General features: G+C 42.1%; 1 protein-coding gene across 1 annotated transcript in view; it reads left to right on the top strand.

Moving 5' to 3' along the window:
• The first annotated feature begins 4,185 nt into the window (after window positions 1-4,185).
• LOC132870569 (retinal cone rhodopsin-sensitive cGMP 3',5'-cyclic phosphodiesterase subunit gamma-like) overlaps window positions 4,186-20,353 on the top strand; it is a 33,634-nt gene continuing 17,466 nt past the window's right edge. Inside the window, exon 1 of the mRNA XM_060904259.1 lies at window positions 4,186-4,256. The gene's annotated coding sequence lies outside the window, so the exon portion shown is untranslated. The remainder of the gene's footprint in view (window positions 4,257-20,353) is intronic.

Below are 20,353 nucleotides of genomic sequence, written 5' to 3'. Positions count from 1 at the left end.
AGGTAAAAACTTTTACATTTCTGAAACAAAAGAAAACTAATTATTTGAAGAACACAAGATGTGCAAAACTTGGAGGGAATGGTCCATATGGATAGTTTTCACATGACATCACAAAACTAGTGATTCCCCGGGGTCCACCATTACTGGGGTTTGGTTCACTGAGCAAGCTTTGTTAACACGTAGAACTTTTTTTAAAGGCCTTAAAGTTAAACTAGTCCAAAGTTAAAGCTTTAAAACCAACAATGGTACATACAGTGGTGCTTGAAAGTTTGTGAACCCTTTAGAATTTTTTATATTTCTGCATAAATATGACCTAAAACATCATCAGATTTTCACACAAGTCCTAAAAGTAGATAAAGAGAACCCAGTTAAACAAATGAGACAAAAATATTATACTTGGTCATTTATGTATTGAGGAAAATGATCCAATATTACATATCTGTGAGTGGCAAAAGTATGTGAACCTCTAGGATTAGCAGTTAATTAGAAGGTGAAATTAGAGTCAGGTGTTTTCAATCAATGGGATGACAATCATGTGTGAGTGGGCACCCTGTTTTATTTAAAGAACAGGGATCTATCAAAGTCTGATCTTCACAACACATGTTTGTGGAAAGTGTATCATGGCACGAACAAAGGAGATTTCTGGGGACCTCAGAAAAAGCATTGTTGATGCTCATCAGGCTGGAAAAGGTTACAAAACCATCTCTAAAGAGTTTGGACTCCACCAATCCACAGTCAGACAGATTGTGTACAAGTAGAGGAAATTTAAGACCATTGTTACCCTCCCCAGGAGTGGTCGACCAACAAAGATCACTCCAAGAGCAAGGCGTGTAATAGTCGGTGAGGTCACAAAGGACCCCAGGGTAACTTCTAAGCAACTGAAGGCCTCTCTCATATTGGCTAAAGTTAATGGTCATGAGTCCACCAGCAGAAGAACACTGAACAACAATGGTGTGCATGGCAGGGTTGCAAGGAGAAAGCCACTGCTCTCCAAAAAAAGCATTGCTGCTCATCTGCAGTTTTTAAAGATCACATGGACAAGCCAGAAGGCTATTGGAAAAATGTTTTGTGGATGGATGAGACCAAAATAGAACTTTTGGGTTTAAATGAGAAGTGTTATGTTTGGAGAAAGGAAAACACTGCATTCCAGCATAAGAACCTTATCCCATCTGTGAAACATGGTGGTGGTAGTATCACGGTTTGGGCCTGTTTTGCTGCATCTGGGCCAGGACGGCTTTCCATCATTGATGGAACAATGAATTTGAATCATCCCAGTAAATTCTAAAGGAAAATGTCAGGACATCTGTCCATGAACTGAATCTCAAGAGACATTGGGTCATGCAGCAAGACAACAACCCGCAGCACACAAGTCGTTCTACCAAAGAATAGTTAAAGAAGAATAAAGTTAATGTTTTGGAATGGCCAAGTCAAAGTCCTGACCTTAATCCAATTGAAATGTTGTGGAAGGACCTGAAGCGAGCAGTTCATGTGAGGAAACCCACCAACATCCCAGAGTTGAAGCTGTTCTGTATGGAGGAATGGGCTAAAATTCCTCCAAGCCGGTGTGCAGGACTGATCAACAGTTACCGGAAACATTTAGTTGCAGTTATTGCTGCACAAGGGGGTCACACCAGATACTGAAAGCAAAGGTTCACATACTTTTGCCACTCACAGATATGTAATATTGGATCATTTTCCTCAATACATAAATGACCAAGTATAATATTTTTGTCTCATTTGTTTAATTGGGTTCTCTTTATCTACTTTTAGGACTTGTGTGAAAATCTGATGATGTTTTAGATCATATTTATGCAGAAATATCGAAAATTCTAAAGGGTTCACAAACTTTCAAGCACCACTGTACCTGCTGTATTCATGACTGCCACAATAGATCAAATGACCCAGTTAGTCATAGCTTTTACAGCATTCCTGCAATTCTAGCTGAGCGTGCCTGACTTTACTTGAAAGTGGCTCACTGATTTCCTGTTTGACAGGAAGCAGTCCGTGAAGCTGGGGAAACATGTCTCTAACTCCTGAACCATCAGCACCAGATTCTCCCACCACCACCACCACCACGGCTGTGTCCTCTCTCCTCTACTCTTCTACACCAACAGCTGCACCTCCAGTCATCAGTCTGTCAAGTTCTTGAAGTTTGCAGATGACACCACCCTCACTGGACTCATCTCTGATGAGGAGGAGTCTGCCTACAGGTGGGAGATTGATCATCTGGTGTCCTGGTGCAAGCAGAACAACTTACAGCTCAGTGCTCTAAAGACAGTGGAGATGATTGTAGACTTCAGGAGGAGTTCTGCCACACCCTCCCTCCCCCATCACCCTGTTTGACTCCCCAGTAACCTCTGTGGAGTATTTCCGCTTCCTGGGCACTATAATCACTCAGGATCTTAAGTGGGAGACGAACACCTGCTCTCTCACCAAGAAAGCACAGCAGAGGATGTTCTTTCTGCAGCAGTTGAAGAAGTTTGATCTGCCAAAGACAATGATGGTGCACTTTTACACCAGCATCATTGAGTCCATCCAGGCTTGTAATACTCGAGTCTGACTTGTGCCCTAATTTTAAGGACTTGTGACTTGACTTGGACTTGAGCACTGATGACTCAGACTTGGACCCGGACTTGTGCATTAACTGCATTCAGACTCATATCTGTGAAGATACTCAGTCATCCAGGTACATAGTAATCTGTGGTTGGTAGAAGAGAGCAAGTGGACTTGCTTGAAAAGTCTTGAAGACGTTTTGCCTCTCGTCCGAAAGGCATCCTCAGTTCTGTCTGTCTAATAGGGAGTATCAAGTATTTATCCTCTCATGGATCATCATAGAATCCGAATCAGAATGCTGATGGCTGCATTGTAGGTGGCTGATAGATGTCATAGACCCCACCTCTGTTCAGTGATGGTCGTTCCAGGTGGACAAAAATGAACGATCCTCTCTGGCTAAGATGTCTGCCAGTTTTCTGGAAGTCCTCTCATACTCCCGCACCAGTCGAAGGGAACTCATCCCAAAGTGCGTAGAAACATATCTGTGAAGATACTCAGTCATCCAGGTACATAGTAATCTGTGTAGTAACCATGAGAGGATAAATACTTGATACTCCCTATTAGACAGACAGAACTGAGGATGCCTTTCGGATGAGAGGCGAAACGTCTTCAAGACTTTTCAAGCAAGTCCAGTTGCTCTCTTCTACCAACCACAGATTGCATTCAGACTCATAAATTGGAGACGAGGACTCTGATTTTTTCTTTATTTTTTGTAACATGCCATAATAAATTGGCATAAGATATTTATATCTACATTAATTTTTATAGTAATTTTGTGTAAGAGAATGCATATTCACCTGCTCATACATCATGTTCAGGAACAAACTAACGTTAATGGCACTAAAATGCCTGGAGAGACGCCACTAGGATTGTCCGCTTTGCTTATACAGACTTCTCGTGCAGTGAGAAAAAATGCACTACAATGTGTTCCATATGTAGAAGAACTATCGAGGAGACGACGGGGACAACCTCGAACTTCAATCGCCATTTGGCAAGACTCCACCCAGAGAAGGAAGTGACACGCTATGTTCATTGCTCTGTTGATACCAGGGCTTGTTGAATGATGAACTCACTAGTGTTAACCCTCTCTCATGTTATTTGCCCTGTTGATAGTGGGCGGGACTTGCTGAGTGATGAACAAGCTTTTTACCTGTAGTCTATTAACTAAAATGGGGCAGTTGAATAGTAACGTTAGTCCAACACAGTAGCAGAGATGCTTTCACATAAAGGCAGCAACAGCCACCGTCAAACGGTGCAGTTGGAGTCTTGTTCTCAGATTCGACTTGGATCAATAGTGGACTCGACTCGAAATTTTCTTTAATGACTTGGACTTGAACACTGGGGACTCGAGACTGGACTTGGACTCAAGGTTTAGTGACTCGACTACAACACTGAGTCCCTCCTCACCTCCTCCATCACCATCTGGTACCCTGTTGCCACTGCCAGGGACGAGGGCAGACTGCAGTGCATCATTCACTTTGCTGAGAGGATGATCGGCTACAACCTTCCATCTCTTCAGGACCTGTATGAGTTTAGGACCCTGAGGGACACTGAAAGGATTGTGATCAACCCCTCTCGGGTTTCAACCCGGGACACAAACTATTTGAATCACTCCCCTCTGGTAGGAGGCTGTGGTCCATTAGAACCAAAACCTCACGCCATAAGGCCAACTTTTTCCCCACTGCAGCTGCCTCATCAATAAGGTCAGAGACACCACTGACTCTAATCTCTAACCTCACACTTCCAATCTGTGACATTAATGCACTTTGTCTCTGAACTACCATTTTGCACATTTCATGGTCATCTTCATTCTGTGAACTTTTACTGCACATTCTGGCACACACTGTACAGCTCGGCTATTTATTTAACCCACTGTGCATATTCTCTTCTCACACATTCATGTCACGACTCTTCTTCATCTTCATCATATGACCCATTTTTGGACATTCTGGTACATACTATACAACTTGGACTTCTAAACAACCCATACACATACCCCTTAAATATCTTTATCTTTCAAAATGTATATTTTAGACTCCTACTTATTTTTTATTCTATTTATATAACTACTTTTGTATATTTTTAAGTTCTTTTATCTTAACTGTTCAGGCACCAACCACCAACACAAATTCCTTCTGTGTGAGAATGTACTTGGCAGTTAACTCGATTCTGATTCTGACTCTGATTAGAGAGCTTGAGGGCAACCAAGCAGACCAGCTGAGGTTGTTGTGGTTAGATGCATATGAAATATATGTTAGAGACAATTAAATAGAGACATTCACCGTATGTACATAATAGTTTGGCCTGCATGGTTAGTGTTGCATTATACATAACTTGGCTGCAGTTAGCATGCGATTTTCACTTGTTCCCAGTTGCTGAAGATCCTGTACCCCACCACATACAAAATTCTACAACTCAAGAGATTTGTAAGCCTTGGCATAGTCAAGTGTGTAGGCACACTGAGTGTTTACAAAATAGTTTACGATGGCAGGCCTGTGTAGTCACTGGAGAAGGCAGCTTTATCTACTTCATCTGAGTCAACTCCTCCAATTAGAGCAAGTTTTGATTGATATCATTGTCTAGAAATGTTATCCAAAGTGTCCATGAACTTCCCCTTGGCTGGTTTTGTGGTCATTGTTATGCATCTATGAAAAATTTGGAATTTTATTTGGCAATATAGTTAGCAATAATAATGAAAAACGTCTTGTTGGCTTGACATCAATCAATCAATCAATCAATCAATCAATCAATCAATCAATCAATCAATCAATCAATCAAGATCCTTTATTTAACCAGGTAAAAGACTCATTGAGATTAAAATCTCTTTTCCAAGAGTGGCCTGGCCAAGAGGGCAGCATAAACAATATTATAATAAAATATGAGGACACCAAAACGTTCTCGGTTTCACTCAGAAAACGTCACAAGAGAAAGACTGTTCTTGCATTATTTTTCAACATGGTCTCCTTTAAAGGATGTGGGACATGAAACATAAATGCACGCTATATCAGTTTCTTTCCATTAAAAATATGAATTAATTGCATCAACAAATACAAAATCATCTATTAAATTCAGCAAAATCGTTATATTCGTGATGATTATATGGCATTTCTGCTTGACTTCCGATATGCATTTTCTACAACCGGAAGAGCCGCTATCACGTGATCATATGTCACAAAAACTTTCGGGCACAGCACAAGCGGGTAGATGAATGGAGAAGTGGATGACAAGAAAATTGTTTTTATAGTCTTTAAAGTACATTGGACATCATACATTGGACATCATGGTGTATTGTGCTGCTTATGGTTGCAATAATTCCAATGGGAAATGCCCTGGAGTAAATTTTTTTGCATTCCCCAAGGACCGGAAGCTGAGGAAAGTGTGGGCTCACTACTGCCGTAGAAAAAACTTTGCATCTACTGTTTCCCACAAACTGTGTTCGGACCATTTCACAGAGGATTCTTTCAACTTTAATACTCAGGTACTGAGAGATATTAATTGCCAAGCCAAATTTAAGAGGCTACTTAAAGATGGAGCCGTTCCCAACGTCCCAATTCAGGAACAAGACGGTGGAGTGAAACCAGAAGTGCTACGGCCACCACGAGGTGCATTCGCTAAGCGTCTGAAAGCCGAGGTAAGGATTAGTATTATAATTTTGGGTGTATCAATTACTGATTATCATAATTCTGACTCATTTACTCTTATATCTGTCCTTCTTTGTTTACGTACCGAATCGAAGAGTTGTGGTGAAGTTGTTGAAAACAATAGATATCGATTATGTTTTCAAAACAATTGAATAATTTTCTGGAGCAACTATGTGGATTCTGACATAAACATCGGTGAGGACAATAGGCCGTATAGCCGGGTTCATGGAGGCAGTGATAGCGCCATAATATACAGGGCCTAACATTCCTACAACTGTAGAGACAGTCAAGAAATCCTGTAACATTAATGGACATTTAAATAAATGTTATGTTGGTAAGTGGGCGGCACGGTGGTGTAGTGGTTAGCGCTGTCGCCTCACAGCAAGAAGGTCCTGGGTTCGAGCCCCGTGGCCGGCGAGGGCCTTTCTGTGTGGAGTTTCCATGTTCTCCCTGTGTCCGTGTGGGTTTCCTCTGGGTGCTCCGGTTTCCCCCACAGTCCAAAGACATGCAGGTTAGGTTAACTGGTGACTCTAAATTGACCGTAGGTGTGAATGTGAGTGTGAATGGTTGTCTGTGTCTATGTGTCAGCCCTGTGATGACCTGGCGACTTGTCCAGGGTGTACCCCGCCTTTCGCCCGTAGTCAGCTGGGATAGGCTCCAGCTTGCCTGCGACCCTGTAGAAGGATAAAGCGGCTAGAGATGATGAGATGAGATGTTGGTAAGTTTGTTTAACTTTTCTTAATTTTCATCTCTTTCGCCAAACGGTGTAGTGCTGTTGGCTGTGTGATGGCGTTTCACCATTTTGAATGTTTTCATCTTGGACTCTGGAAGCATTGTATTTCAATCAATCTCGAAAAATATCAGAAAAAAAAATAGCTTGCAACGGACTTTAGCTAGATCTATGATGAACTTTCAATGTATGATACAAAAATAATACTTCTTTCAACAGATCATTAGCCTTTGAGCAGAATTGTTTTTAACTTACCAGGAAGTGTTATCGAGCCGACCGCTTTCAGTTTCATGGGGACTGAATGAACTCTCACTCTCAGAATCATCTGACCCGTCAGAGTAAATACAAGATCCATGTTCATGTGAATTTCCAGCTATCGGTTCGAATTGATAGGGTCTAACTTCACATCTCTGTGAAACATCAGGAATATCACTGTCGATGGTGTCCATTTCGGTAACCTGTTTACATTAGATTCCCAAGCGCTGGCTCCTTGGAAAGTTTTTGTTACGTCATGGGTCATGTGACCACCTAGCTCATTAACGAATCCTTGTTTTACGCTGATGTATAAAAAAACTTGAATAATGTGATGATTTTCACATTTTTGATGCCCTGCAGTGATTTAGATGGCATTTCTTATGTCCTTTATACATAATTATACCCAGAAAAAAATCCATGTCCCATATCCTTTAACTTCAATGCACTTGGTCCACCGATGTTCAAGCTCTGCTATCTCTTCGTGGAAGAAGGTCATATGTTCAGTCTCCAGATCCTCCTCAACAGCATGGATGACTTCATCATCACTCTGAAAACGGCGACCAGGCGGGTGGGGTTTCAGTTTAGTGAACAGATAGAAGTCAGATGGTGCTAGGTCGGGTGAATCAGGTGCACGGGGCAACAGTTCAAAGCCACATCTGGCTGCTTCTGCCCCTGTCCCCTGTCCTGTGTGGATGGGTGCATTGTCCTGGAGCAGCAGCACACCAGCTCCAAGCACTCCTCTCCTTTTTTCTTTGATTTGTTCTTTCATTTGAGTTTTTGTGGACAGTGATATAAGGCGTTGTAGTATACAGTTATGCTGCAAAATGGAAGTTAGGCCCCTTGTTTCCAGGTGAGGCTGAGAACTTTTTGAAGTACCCTCATACAACCATACAAACAAGCAAAATACACCTGGTGCAACATTACAGATGATTGCAAATAAAATAGTGTTCAGTTAAAATGCCATAAAAGCTTAAGGTTAAGAATTCAATTACAACCCCGATTCCAAAAAAGTTGGGACAAAGTACAAATTGTAAATAAAAATGAAATGCAATAATTTACAAATCTCAAAAACTGATATTGTATTCACAGTAGAACATAGACAACATATCAAATGTCGAAAGTGAGACATTTTGAAATTTCATGCCAAATATTGGCTCATTTGAAATTTCATGACAGCAACACATCTCAAAAAAGTTGGGACGGGGCAATAAGAGGCTGGAAAAGTTAAAGGTACAAAAAAGGAACAGCTGGAGGACCAAATTGCAACTCATTAGGTCAATTGGCAATAGGTCATTAACATGACTGGGTATAAAAAGAGCATCTTGGAGTGGCAGCGGCTCTCAGAAGTAAAGATGGGAAGAGGATCACCAATCCCCCTAATTCTGCGCCGACAAATAGTGGAGCAATATCAGAAAGGAGTTTGACAGTGTAAAATTGCAAAGAGTTTGACCATATCATCATCATCTACAGTGCATAATATCATCAAAAGATTCAGAGAATCTGGAAGAATCTCTGTGCGTAAGGGTCAAGGCCGGAAAACCATACTGGGTGCCCGTGATCTTCGGGCCCTTAGACGGCACTGCATCACATACAGGCATGCTTCTGTATTGGAAATCACAAAATGGGCTCAGGAATATTTCCAGAGAACATTATCTGTGAACACAATTCACCGTGCCATCCGCCGTTGCCAGCTAAAACTCTATAGTTCAAAGAAGAAGCCGTATCTAAACATGATCCAGAAGCGCAGACGTCTTTTCTGGGCCAAAGCTCATTTAAAATGGACTGTGGCAAAGTGGAAAACTGTTCTGTGGTCAAACGAATCAAAATTTGAAGTTCTTTATGGAAATCAGGGACGCCGTGTCATTCGGACTAAAGAGGAGAAGGACGACCCAAGTTGTTATCAGCGCTCAGTTCAGAAGCCTGCATCTCTGATGGTATGGGGTTGCATTAGTGCGTGTGGCATGGGCAGCTTACACATCTGGAAAGACACCATCAATGCTGAAAGGTATATCCAGGTTCTAGAGCAACATATGCTCCCATCCAGACAACGTCTCTTTCAGGGAAGTCCTTGCATTTTCCAACATGACAATGCCAAACCACATACTGCATCAATTACAGCATCATGGCTGCGTAGAAGAAGGGTCTGGGTACTGAACTGGCCAGCCTGCAGAACAGATCTTTCACCCATAGAAAACATTTGGCGCATCATAAAACAGAAGATACGACAAAAAAGACCTAAGACAGTTGAGCAACTAGAATCCTACATTAGAAAAGAATGGGTTAACATTCCTATCCCTAAACTTGAGCAACTTGTCTCCTCAGTCCCCAGATGTTTACAGACTGTTGTAAAGAGAAAAGGGGATGTCTCACAGTAGGAAACATGGCCTTGTCCCAACTTTTTTGAGATGTGTTGTTGTCATGAAATTTAAAATCACCTAATTTTTCTCTTTAAATGATACATTTTCTCAGTTTAAACATTTGATATGTCATCTATGTTCTATTCTGAATAAAATATGGAATTTTGAAACTTCCACATCATTGCATTCCGTTTTTATTTACAATTTGTACTTTGTCCCAACTTTTTTGGAATCGGGGTTGTAAAAACATGAATGGAATTTTAAGTGCATTGAACAAGAGAGGTATTTTCTGTATCTTTTAGAATTGATTTAAATTCACCCAGGGTCATCAGCTCTGACAGTTTCAAGTTCCTTTGTAAATTGCTCCAGGACGAGGGAGCAGCAGATTTAAAAGACTTTTTTCCTTAGTCTGTTCTCCCTCCAGGGACCAACATCTGTATTGTGTTATTAGAGCACAGACCGTGTTGATTTTGTTTTACACGCAAGTACAAAGAAAGGTAAGGAGGAACTGACCTAAGAACAGATTTATAAACAAACATCAACCAGTGTGAAAGTCTGCGAACAGACAGAGATGGATGATTTGCTATATTATACAGAGTACAGTGATGTACAAGATGCCGCAGCCAGTAATAAAACGTAAGGCACAGTGAGAAATAGTGTCCAACTTCTTTAATTACTGGTCTGGTGCATTCATAAAGAGTAGATCCCTGTAGTCCAATAAGGGCAAAAAACCTGCTGAAAACAGATGTCTCCTCACCTGAAGTGAAAAGTAGGATTTATTTCTAAAAAGTGAATCCAATTTAAGTTTCAGTTTTAATACAAGTTTATCGATGTGTGTAACTTGAATGTCAGGGACTCATCAGTAATAATACCCAGGTACTTACAGTATATGATGTGACCCTTTCAATTTCAACACCTTGAGCTGTTAAAATTTTAGGAAGGTTGGTTTCTAAGTTGTTGGCACGATTCAAAAAAGTAAAAAAAGTCAACTCCTTCGTGACCAAACATGACTACCGGACAACTTCTGCCGACCAATATGGTGTCCTAAACAAATAGTCACATGATTTTGTGACATAGGTGCATGTAGTCAGTTATACAGTTTTGTAGATGCTAATTAGCATCAGCGCTGCAATAATCTTACAGATTTTTAATTCTTTCAAGAACAAAAGATGATAAAAATAACAGCATGTTTTATATAAAGAACGTGGAGTATATTAACACATTAACATGTAATGTATGTTCTTATTTCCGCAAATTATCACTTAACTATCAAACTCTCAAAAATGACAAAATGACTTGTTACCAGTACATTTGGTTGCATGATGTTATTTATGTAGATCAACATTTGAAGTTGTTTGGAAAATTAATAGAGGAACCAACACACACACACACACACACACACACACACACACACACACACACACACACACACACACAGAATTTCACATTCAACCAAACCTCAAATAGCTCTTATGCCAGAATATCAGTGTTTGACCCTGAATGGTTCCTGTTTCTGATGAGGAACTCATTAATCTCTGCACTTTTACACTGAACTCCTGCCAAATTCCCTGTTTCTGTTTAATGACCGTGTTTTTTTCTTCCAAGAAAAACCATTATAGCGTCGCAAAAACTATTACAACTCACAAAAAGTAAGATAAAAAAAAATGTTCCAAAGAGGGCATAATTGTAATAAATTATAATTTGCTCATATTTTCTGAGGGGATTAAATACAGAACCGAGTACACACACACACACACACACACACACACACACACACAGCACTCTTCATTTACTGCCATTATCATCTCATTATTATTATTATAGAAAAATAAAACACACAGCAGCAGGAAAGTGAAGCTTTAATTCACTGAAAGTGGACAGAAATCTGCAGAACAGATGTGCACAGGAATGACATGTGCAAAACACACACACACACACACACACACACACGCTGTTCTGACCTGGATGTTCGAAGTACTGGGAGATAGAAGGTAGAGAAAAACTCAGATAAGGAGAGAAAGAGATGTTAATCATGCAGGTGTGTGTGTATTCCTTTCCACAACTGGTTCCAATTTATTAATTCTTTATTCATGGTTTTAATGCTCTTCTACCAAACATGACAGGAAATTACAATGCACTCTTCTTTCTTTCTTTCTTTCTTTCTTTCTTTCTTTCTTTCTTTCTTTCTTTCTTTCTTTCTTTCTTTCCTTCCTTCCTTCCTTCCTTCCTTCCTTCCTTCCTTCCTTCCTCACTTTCTTTCTTTCTTTCTTTCTTTCTTTCTTTCTTTCTTTCTTTCTTTCTTTCTTTCTTTCTTTCCTTCCTTCCTTCCTTCCTTCCTTCCTTCCTTCCTTCCTTCCTTCCTTCCTTCCTCAGAGTTGGCTTAAGTGTTTAATCATAGGCACATTTAGGGTTTAGTCAGGTTCCTGTTTAAATTGGAGTGTTAAGTATCGAACAAATGATACATTTCAGACTGTACTCTCTCTCTCTCACCTCACACTCACTGAAAGCCGTTTATTTTCTGTGATGATGCTGTAATGGCGTCGTGTGTGAATGGGAGCAAAACAGCAAAGTTGAAACGTTAGTCTCCCCCTTGTTGACCTCGTAACATCTACAGAAATATTTTGTTTTGGCTCTGGTGGGAATCGGAGCCACTAGTTTAATGTGTTGTGATGGTTCTGATGTTGCCGGCAGTGATGTATGTAATGATGTACGTAGTGATGTTGCTTCAGAACTACTGACACTTACAATGTAGGTCCAAATAATGCTGTCTCACTACACTGCATACTGTACAAATACATTTTTGTGAAGACTTTTCTTGAACAAAACAAATGTTCAGAAACAGGAAAAGACTCTCAACAGAGATGTGATGCAGCTCGACTCGTGACATGTTGCTAATAAGTTAAAGGCCCGGTCCCACTGCACTTACGGATGCAAAGAGGATGTAAAACGTAAAAAAATCTTTGCCATCCGTTGGAAAACGCTATGCATCCGTTGTGTACTCATTGCATACGTGCTTCATACGCTCTATCCATCGAGCATCCGTCCACTGTGATTTCATCCACGCAAAAAGTTTTGAGCTGCACAAAACTTTTAGAACAGATGAACTTTCCACCGTGTACGATGTAAATCCGCGACATATACGAGCAACAAACGTTCTATGTCCGTTATCATCCGTTAAACATCTGCTGTATCCTCTCTGCATCCTCTGGGCATCCTCGCAACTCACATCCGCTGCAGCTGAACACGTAAAGAGGGAGGAAAGATAAGGTACATGAAACGTCTATTCATCGTTAGTAGCACGGAAATAGAAAGGATGTAAGCGTATGCATCTCGTATATAAAGTATTCAAAATGGACAAAGTGTTTATATCTGGGATGTATCTCGTATATTTAGGATGTCTGGAGTATGTCTAGAGTATGTAGAAGGATGTAGTAGAGATGTATCGATGTAGCCGCCAGCACGTCTTTCCGCTTTATGCTGACGGCGTGCGTGCTGCATCCCTTTATATCCACGGAGCAGACGCAAATCATACCCCCTGCATGCGCAGTGAGCGGTCTGCATCCGATATACATCCGCGCAACATCCCCTTTGTTTCCGTTAGGCGTACGTGATGCATCCCCTTCATCCGCTATGCATCCGCTCTTTCTGCTATGCGTCCGCTTCTCAGTTATCACCGGTAACCCCTTCGGAGCTGTCATCCACTTCCATCCGCTTTCATCCGCTAGGCTTCCTATGAACATGCGTTTAACATCCCCGCTATATACTACCCACGTCCGTTCTTTTCCATTCTGTTTTCGCAAATTTTCGCCAATTTTGTCCATTTCTGGAGCGGATGAAAACGGATAGAGCCACCCCCGAAATTTTGCTCGTCCGCTGTGTCCTTTTTGCATACGTTTTGTGTCCATCGGCCAGTGGGACCGGGCCTTAATGTCTCAGTTTGGGCTTCTGACAACAACATGGACTCACGGCCTTGTGAATGGTGGATACGTTATATCCAGTTTTGAATGTCTGACACGTCTCGTGGAGCTTCCTGCTCCATAGCATTCTGTTAAATACAGTCAAACAGGAAAACGTGATATCTATTACGTTTCCTTTATGGACGACTGAATGGGAATGAAAATTTGTCATGTATCCTATGTTGTTTTTACCTCATACACTGACAGGTTTAGTATGTGAAAGGGGCTTCAGCTTCACTGTAGCTCCTGTAGTGTGTAAATATCTGTACGTGTCTTTATAATGAATGTATGATGAAGCTTTAGTGCCAGTCTGTGCTTCAGCGTGTTGCGATACAGAGACAGAAAATATTTAAAACAAGACACTTTCGTAACAGAAGCTGTTTCGTGTGAGTGAGCATATTGTCCTTCTATATCATCATGTTGGGATGAATGAAGGGCTGAACACAGGTTCAAACACGTAAAACATTCCTCTAGATGTCTCCTCACTGTGATATTCACCAGATAGCATGCTGAGAGGTTTGGGACTGATGGTATCTGAGGCAGCGTTGATGCATAAAACCAGATACTGTGCAGAGAAATAAAATCATATGAACACACAAAAAAAGTGAAATGCAACACACTATTACTGTAGTGTCATGACTACACTGTCACTGTACACACTGTCACAAAAAGAAGAGTGTCACTACAGTGCTCTTACATCACCTCTTCCTTTTGGAAAAAAAAGATACAGAAATGTGAACCGGGGTGGCACGGTGGCATAGTGGTTAGCGCTGTCGCCTCACAGCAAGAAGGTCCGGGTTTGAGCCCCGTGGCCAGCGAGGGCATTTCTGTGTGGAGTTTGCATGTTCTCCCCATGTCCGCGTGGGTTTCCTCCGGGTGCTCCGGTTTCCCCCACAGTCCAAAGACATGCAGGTTAGGATAACTGGTGACTCTAAATTGACCGTAGGTGTGAATGTGAGTGTGAATGGTTGTCTGTGTCTATGTGTCAGCCCTGTGATGACCTGGCAACTTGTCCAGGGTGTACCCCGCCTTTCGCCTGTAGTCAGCTGGGGTAGGCTCCAGCTTGCCTGCGACCCTGGAGAACAGGATAAAGCGGCTCGAGATAATGAGATGAGATGAGAAATGTGAACCATTTAAAAGTTTCATACAACAGTGACATCTAGTGGTCACAAACAACCCAGTTCTCAGGCAACTTAAAGCTAAATTAAAATGTACTAATGACACTACAGGGTTTATTATGACTCCATGAAGTTTACACACAGACAAGAATGTGATGGCAAATATTGGGCTTTAGTTTCAGTGATTTCTCTGAACTGTTCTTTTTCTGTGGCTGCCTGATTGTATGACATACATCTTTAAAGCTAGACGGCCTTTCGATTTCATAAAATCGGTGAAATTTAGTTCCGTCTGAAATGTGGTCATTGTGATATCTGTTTATTTCTATAATAAATCACAAAATATCAGGCCATTCTGTGGCTGGGAAGTTATTTAATTTGAGGAGATTAAAGCAAATAATGTGCATGAAATCGCTCGCTTGGCACAGTCAAGCAGACAGAGGAAGTCCGTGTGCGCATGTGCAGGTTTACCTTCTTCTTCTTCTTTTGGGTTTTACAGCAGCTGGCATCCACAGTGTTGCATTACTGCCATCTACAGGTTTACCATTGACCGTGCACTGACAGTTCCATCATTCTGTTGCTAAACGAACAGCTGATCACACCGAGGTGCTCGCTGAGCGCCAATATTTATTAGTTTGGTCCTGCATTTCCTTTCCTTCATATATAACATAACATCTTTTCTTCTAACTTTCTTTTCTTACGAGCATGGGCACGGTAGCTTATCATTTACCATCAAACTAAAGCTTAACAAATAGATCTCATCAGAATTACAGAAGATCAATCGACCCTCTGTTCATCCGGCCAAATTATCAACAAAAATTTGCACAAAATAACCAAAACCCTTGTCATACACAAATTGATTTGGAGTCTTATGTTTATTCTTAGACTGACCACTTCCACCTGTTTTGACACACAAACCATAACACAAAACACAAAAGGGGGAGAATTTCCTAAGAGTGAGGAAAAAAATTAAATAAAGTAAAATATTGGGAAATAATTCTCAGCTTAGGGTGCATAAACTTCTCATCCTGTCTCTGGGAACACCATCAAGACCACATCTATACAGTATATGGCAGCTTTAGAATATACTGTATGTGGCTGAGTAAGACTCAACGACCCTCTTATTCCCAGAAAGACCTGGAGAGAAGGCTCATATGGGCAAATCAGACAATTCAAAATCACAGTCTCTTCCAATCATAAACACCATAGGACTATTTATACAATGCAAGTATGTGTGCAATTGGGATAACCAAAATCTACTTCATCGATCAGCCCTAGGAAACACCATAGGACATATTATATGAGATAAACGTGTGTGTGTGTGATTGGCATAACCAAATTTCAGATCTACATATGGAAGAACAGAACCCAAGATATCCATCCATCCATTATCTGTAACCGCTTATCCTGTACAGGGTCGCAGGCGGGCTGGATCCTGTCCCAGCTGATTATGGGTGAGAGGTGGGGTACACCCTGGACAAGTCACCAGGTCATCACAGGGCTGACACACAGAGACACACAACCATTCACACTCACATTCACACCTACGGTCAATTTAGAGACACCAGTTATCCTAACCTGCATGTCTTTGGACTGTGGGGGAAACCGGAGCACCCAGAGGAAACCCACACAGACATGGGGAGGCCCTCGCTGGCTGCTGGGCTCGAACCCAGGCCCTTCTTGCTGTGAGGCAACAGTACTAACCACTGCACCACCATGCCGCCAGAACCCAAGATACTTCATGTTACGTCCCTGGCACTTGTCATATTTTTTTTCCTATGTTTATGTTTACTAATATTCATTTAGATACTGGTGTGCCAGTTCTTACGAGTGATTGGTGCAGGACTTCATCCCTCCCATGCACTCCTCCAATCAAGTCTCCCTCTGTCATCGGCCATGATTGGTGCATTCATCTCCTTCTGCTGTGACCAATCACCCTTCATCTTCCACTCTATATAAGCCAGTTGTTATAGTTTGTGTTCAGTCTCTCTTTACCTCTGTCTCTGTATTTTGTGAGTAGAAAACTCTGACTCAAACCTTGTGATGAGGGTAGGCTAGGCAAGTTTGGGGTGGTACACTGCACTCACACAGGTTAACTGTTGTATAGATACATTAGGTAAGTGGGTACAGTAAGTGCCATTGTTGCATTTCTTTGAAGTTGTGTTAGTTTAGATTAGAGTAGTTAATTTAGGTAGGAGTTTTTGGTTTCCTTATATTTCTGTTAGGTTAGTTAAGTTTGATTTCCCTAAGTGGCAGATTAGTTTAGTTTCTTTTTGTTTGTGTAACTGGCACTTCCCAGCCTCCCTCTGACCTTGGTTGTTATAAATCCATGAATGCTCTTTTTAAATTCACTATGTAAATAAACTCACTTTATATATTACCATCATCTTTTGTTACTCCCTTTTCCCTAGACTTTAAAAAGGGGGTCATAACACTTAATGAAAGAAAACCTCTCTTACCTGCCATGTGGACATCCCCGATGAGCCCCTATAAAACTGATAAGTTTTGATCTGTCTGTACTGAAGGAGATTGAATTGACAAAGTATGATCTAGGAATGTAGACCTCTGCCACCCAGGAGATTCTAACTCATGGATCGGGTAGCAAGTCACTGACAGACACAGCTGTTGAGAGATGTTTCAAGAGTGTGTTGTAGCTATATGATTGGATGATATGATTGACAAAGCAAAGTTATTGATTCATGATAAGGTAAAGTAAATGGGTGATAGAACATTACATCACTGGTCAGAATAACATTATGGAAACAGAGAGCCAATGTGTGAGTGAAGATAAATCTCAAGCCAAAACAAGGAACAATCAGAACAGCCTGTTCCAGTTTTAAGCTTTCAGCCATAGTGGTGTAGTGGTTAGCGCTGCTGTCTCACAGCAAGAAGGTTCTGGGTTTGAGCCCAATGGCTGATGGGGGCCTTTCTGTGTGGAGTTTGCATGTTCTCCCCATGTCTGTGTGGGTTTCTTCTGGGTGCTCTGGTTTCCTCCACAGTCCAAAGATATGCAATTAAGTTAACTAGCTACTCTAAAATTGCCCATAGGTGTGAAGCTCTGAGCTGTGTTCCATGGTCAGACATGAGTAGTATGAAAACTACCAGCAGTGCCTTTGTATGCCTTCAACTTGGCCATGTTGAGCTATGTCCTTTGTAATTCAGCAACAAGAAAGGATGATTAACCACTCCAATGTATTAAGCATGCCAAACAGATATCTCTATCATCTTTCTCAGATCTGCACTGAGCTCCTTGGACTTTCCCTGCGTATTGGTCAATCTGATGAATGTCAAAAAAAACCTTATGTTGTGCACAGCTGCAATGAGGGTGATTCCATGACCACGGTGCTGTTTGTGTCCGACTGATATTACATTCACAAATCTTTATATAAAGTTAAGGTAAAGGACATTTTAAACACAGATCTCCATCCTTGATAACTCACTTAAAGGTAGACTGCCTTTCAGATTTTTCAAGTGTAGGTCATAAAAAGAATTTTCCCCAACACCTAATTGTTTTTGTTTAGTGATGGAAAGCTACTGAATTCAAATCACAGACTTCCAATTTTATTAGTTTTTTTTTAAATAGAACAATTAATGAATTTATCTCCACATGGTCCTAAATCATACATGTCAAGTTATATGGTTTCCCCGTATTTTGTACGGGAAAATGCAATTTTTTGGCTAATACGGCGTACACTGATTTTCATACAGGAAAATTACATTTTGTATGAGTTTTTTTCTGTTACTCTGAGAATTTTCTTAGCATCCACCATTTATTTTTTCAAACACGCATGCCCAATGAAACGGAACTATTTTCGATTTATGTGGTTTTATAGTTGCACGTGGTTTTCTCGGTCATTTAAGTACATCGGCTCGGACTGCCCAGACTTCTGTGACAGCTGCAGAAGTTATGTTCTGCCAATTTCTTGTGGAACACAACATCCCCCCGACTGTGGCAGGCCATTTTTCACAGCTAGGGAAAAAGTGTTTCTTGATTCAAAGACTGCACAGGTAAGCTGTAGCAGTTCCTGATGTGGGTGGAGCACAGAAATACAGAAGGCGAGAGTTGGTCACACACAAACACTTTATTTCACTTATTTCAGCTTTCCAGCTTTCACTCACTCAACATGCACACATGCATTGTGGTCAGGAGGGAGCCCCTTTTCTCTGCTCGCTCCCTCCTTTTATGCTCCATCCCTGTAACAAACACACACACATTAATTGACAGCAGGTGGAATGACTTAGCCACTTACCTTCCCCGACCCTGCCCTCCATTCACAGACTGCTGCTTGGCCACGCCCCCACTGCCACATACCCCCACCGCCCAACTCAGGCTGGGGAGCCATGCGACCTGAAGCTGACTCCCCCCCGACGGGACAGGAAGTCTGCTGCCACCATCTGTGCCCCCGGCCTGTGGATCACCTCAAACTTAAATAGCTGGAGGGCAAGATACTAACGGGTGATCCGCGCATTGGCATCCTTCATGTGGTGGAGCCACTGGAGGGGCGTGTGGTCTGAACAGAGAATGAAAGGGCACCCCAGCAGGTAGTATTGGAGGGCGAGGGCCGCCCACTTGATGGCAAGACACTCCTTCTCAATTGTGCTGTACTTGCTTTCACGCATCGACAGTTTCCAGCTGATGTACAGCACGGGGCGCTCCTTGCCCTCCACCTCCTGGGACAAAACAGCCCCCAGCCCTCTGTCCAATGCATCAGTCTGCAAAATAAAGGGGAGAGAAAAGTCAGGGGAGTATAAGTGGCCCCCCACACAGTGCAGCTTTTACCTCAGAGAAGGCCTGTTGGCACTGCTCCATCCACTGGACCGGATCTGGAGCCCCCTTTTTAGTGAGATCGGTTAGTGGGCTGGTGATGTCCGAATAATTAGGTAGAAACCCACGATAATAGCCAGCCCCAAGAACCGTCTCACCTCCTTTTTGGTCTTGGGCCTTGGGCAGGCTGCAATTGCTGCAGTCTTGTTAATCTGGGGATGCGCCTGCCCATGACCCAAGTGGAACCCCAGACACCATACTTCCACTCCCCAATTGCACACTTTTTCGGGTTAGCTGTGAGGCCCACTCGCCTCAGCGACTTTAGAATGGCCCTCAGGTGTTCCAAGTGCCATAGCCAATCATGGCTGTAGATTATTATGTCGTCCAGATAGGCGGCCGCGTGGCAGTGTGAGGGCGGAGGACCCTGTCCATAAGCCGCTGGAATGTAGCAGGCGCCCCAAACAACCCATAAGGGAGCATGACAAATTGGTGTAAACCAAACAGTGTAGAAAAGGCTGTTTTCTCTCGGGATAGAGGAATTAAGGAGATCTGCCAATATCCCTTTGTTAGATCCGGTGTCAAATAAAAGCGAGCAGTGCCTAACCGATCAAGCAACTCATCAATGTGAGGCATTGGGTATGCGTCAAATTTAGACACCGTGTTGACCTTTCTATAGTCCACACAGAACCGGACCGACCTGTCGGTCTTGGGAACCAGGACCACTGGGCTGCTCCAGTCACTGTGGGACTCCTTGATTATGCCCATTTCAAGCATGGCCTTGAGTTTGTCCTGAACCACCTTTTTCTTGTGTTTGGGCAAGTGGTAAGGGTGGCTAAGCACTACCACCGCTGGAGGCATTTTGATGTGGTGTTCTATGAGGTTGGTACGACCAGGAAGGGGCAAGAACACGTCGGAAAATTCTTTTTGCAACTTGGCCACCTCTGTGAGTTGGGCCGGTGAGAGGTGGCCTCCACATGGGAC

This window comes from Neoarius graeffei, chromosome 22 (genome assembly GCF_027579695.1).
Source record: "Neoarius graeffei isolate fNeoGra1 chromosome 22, fNeoGra1.pri, whole genome shotgun sequence".
Lineage (NCBI taxonomy): Eukaryota > Metazoa > Chordata > Actinopteri > Siluriformes > Ariidae > Neoarius > Neoarius graeffei.
The sequence above is the reverse complement of the archived record's forward strand: the minus strand, read 5'-3'. Positions and strand labels throughout refer to the sequence as shown.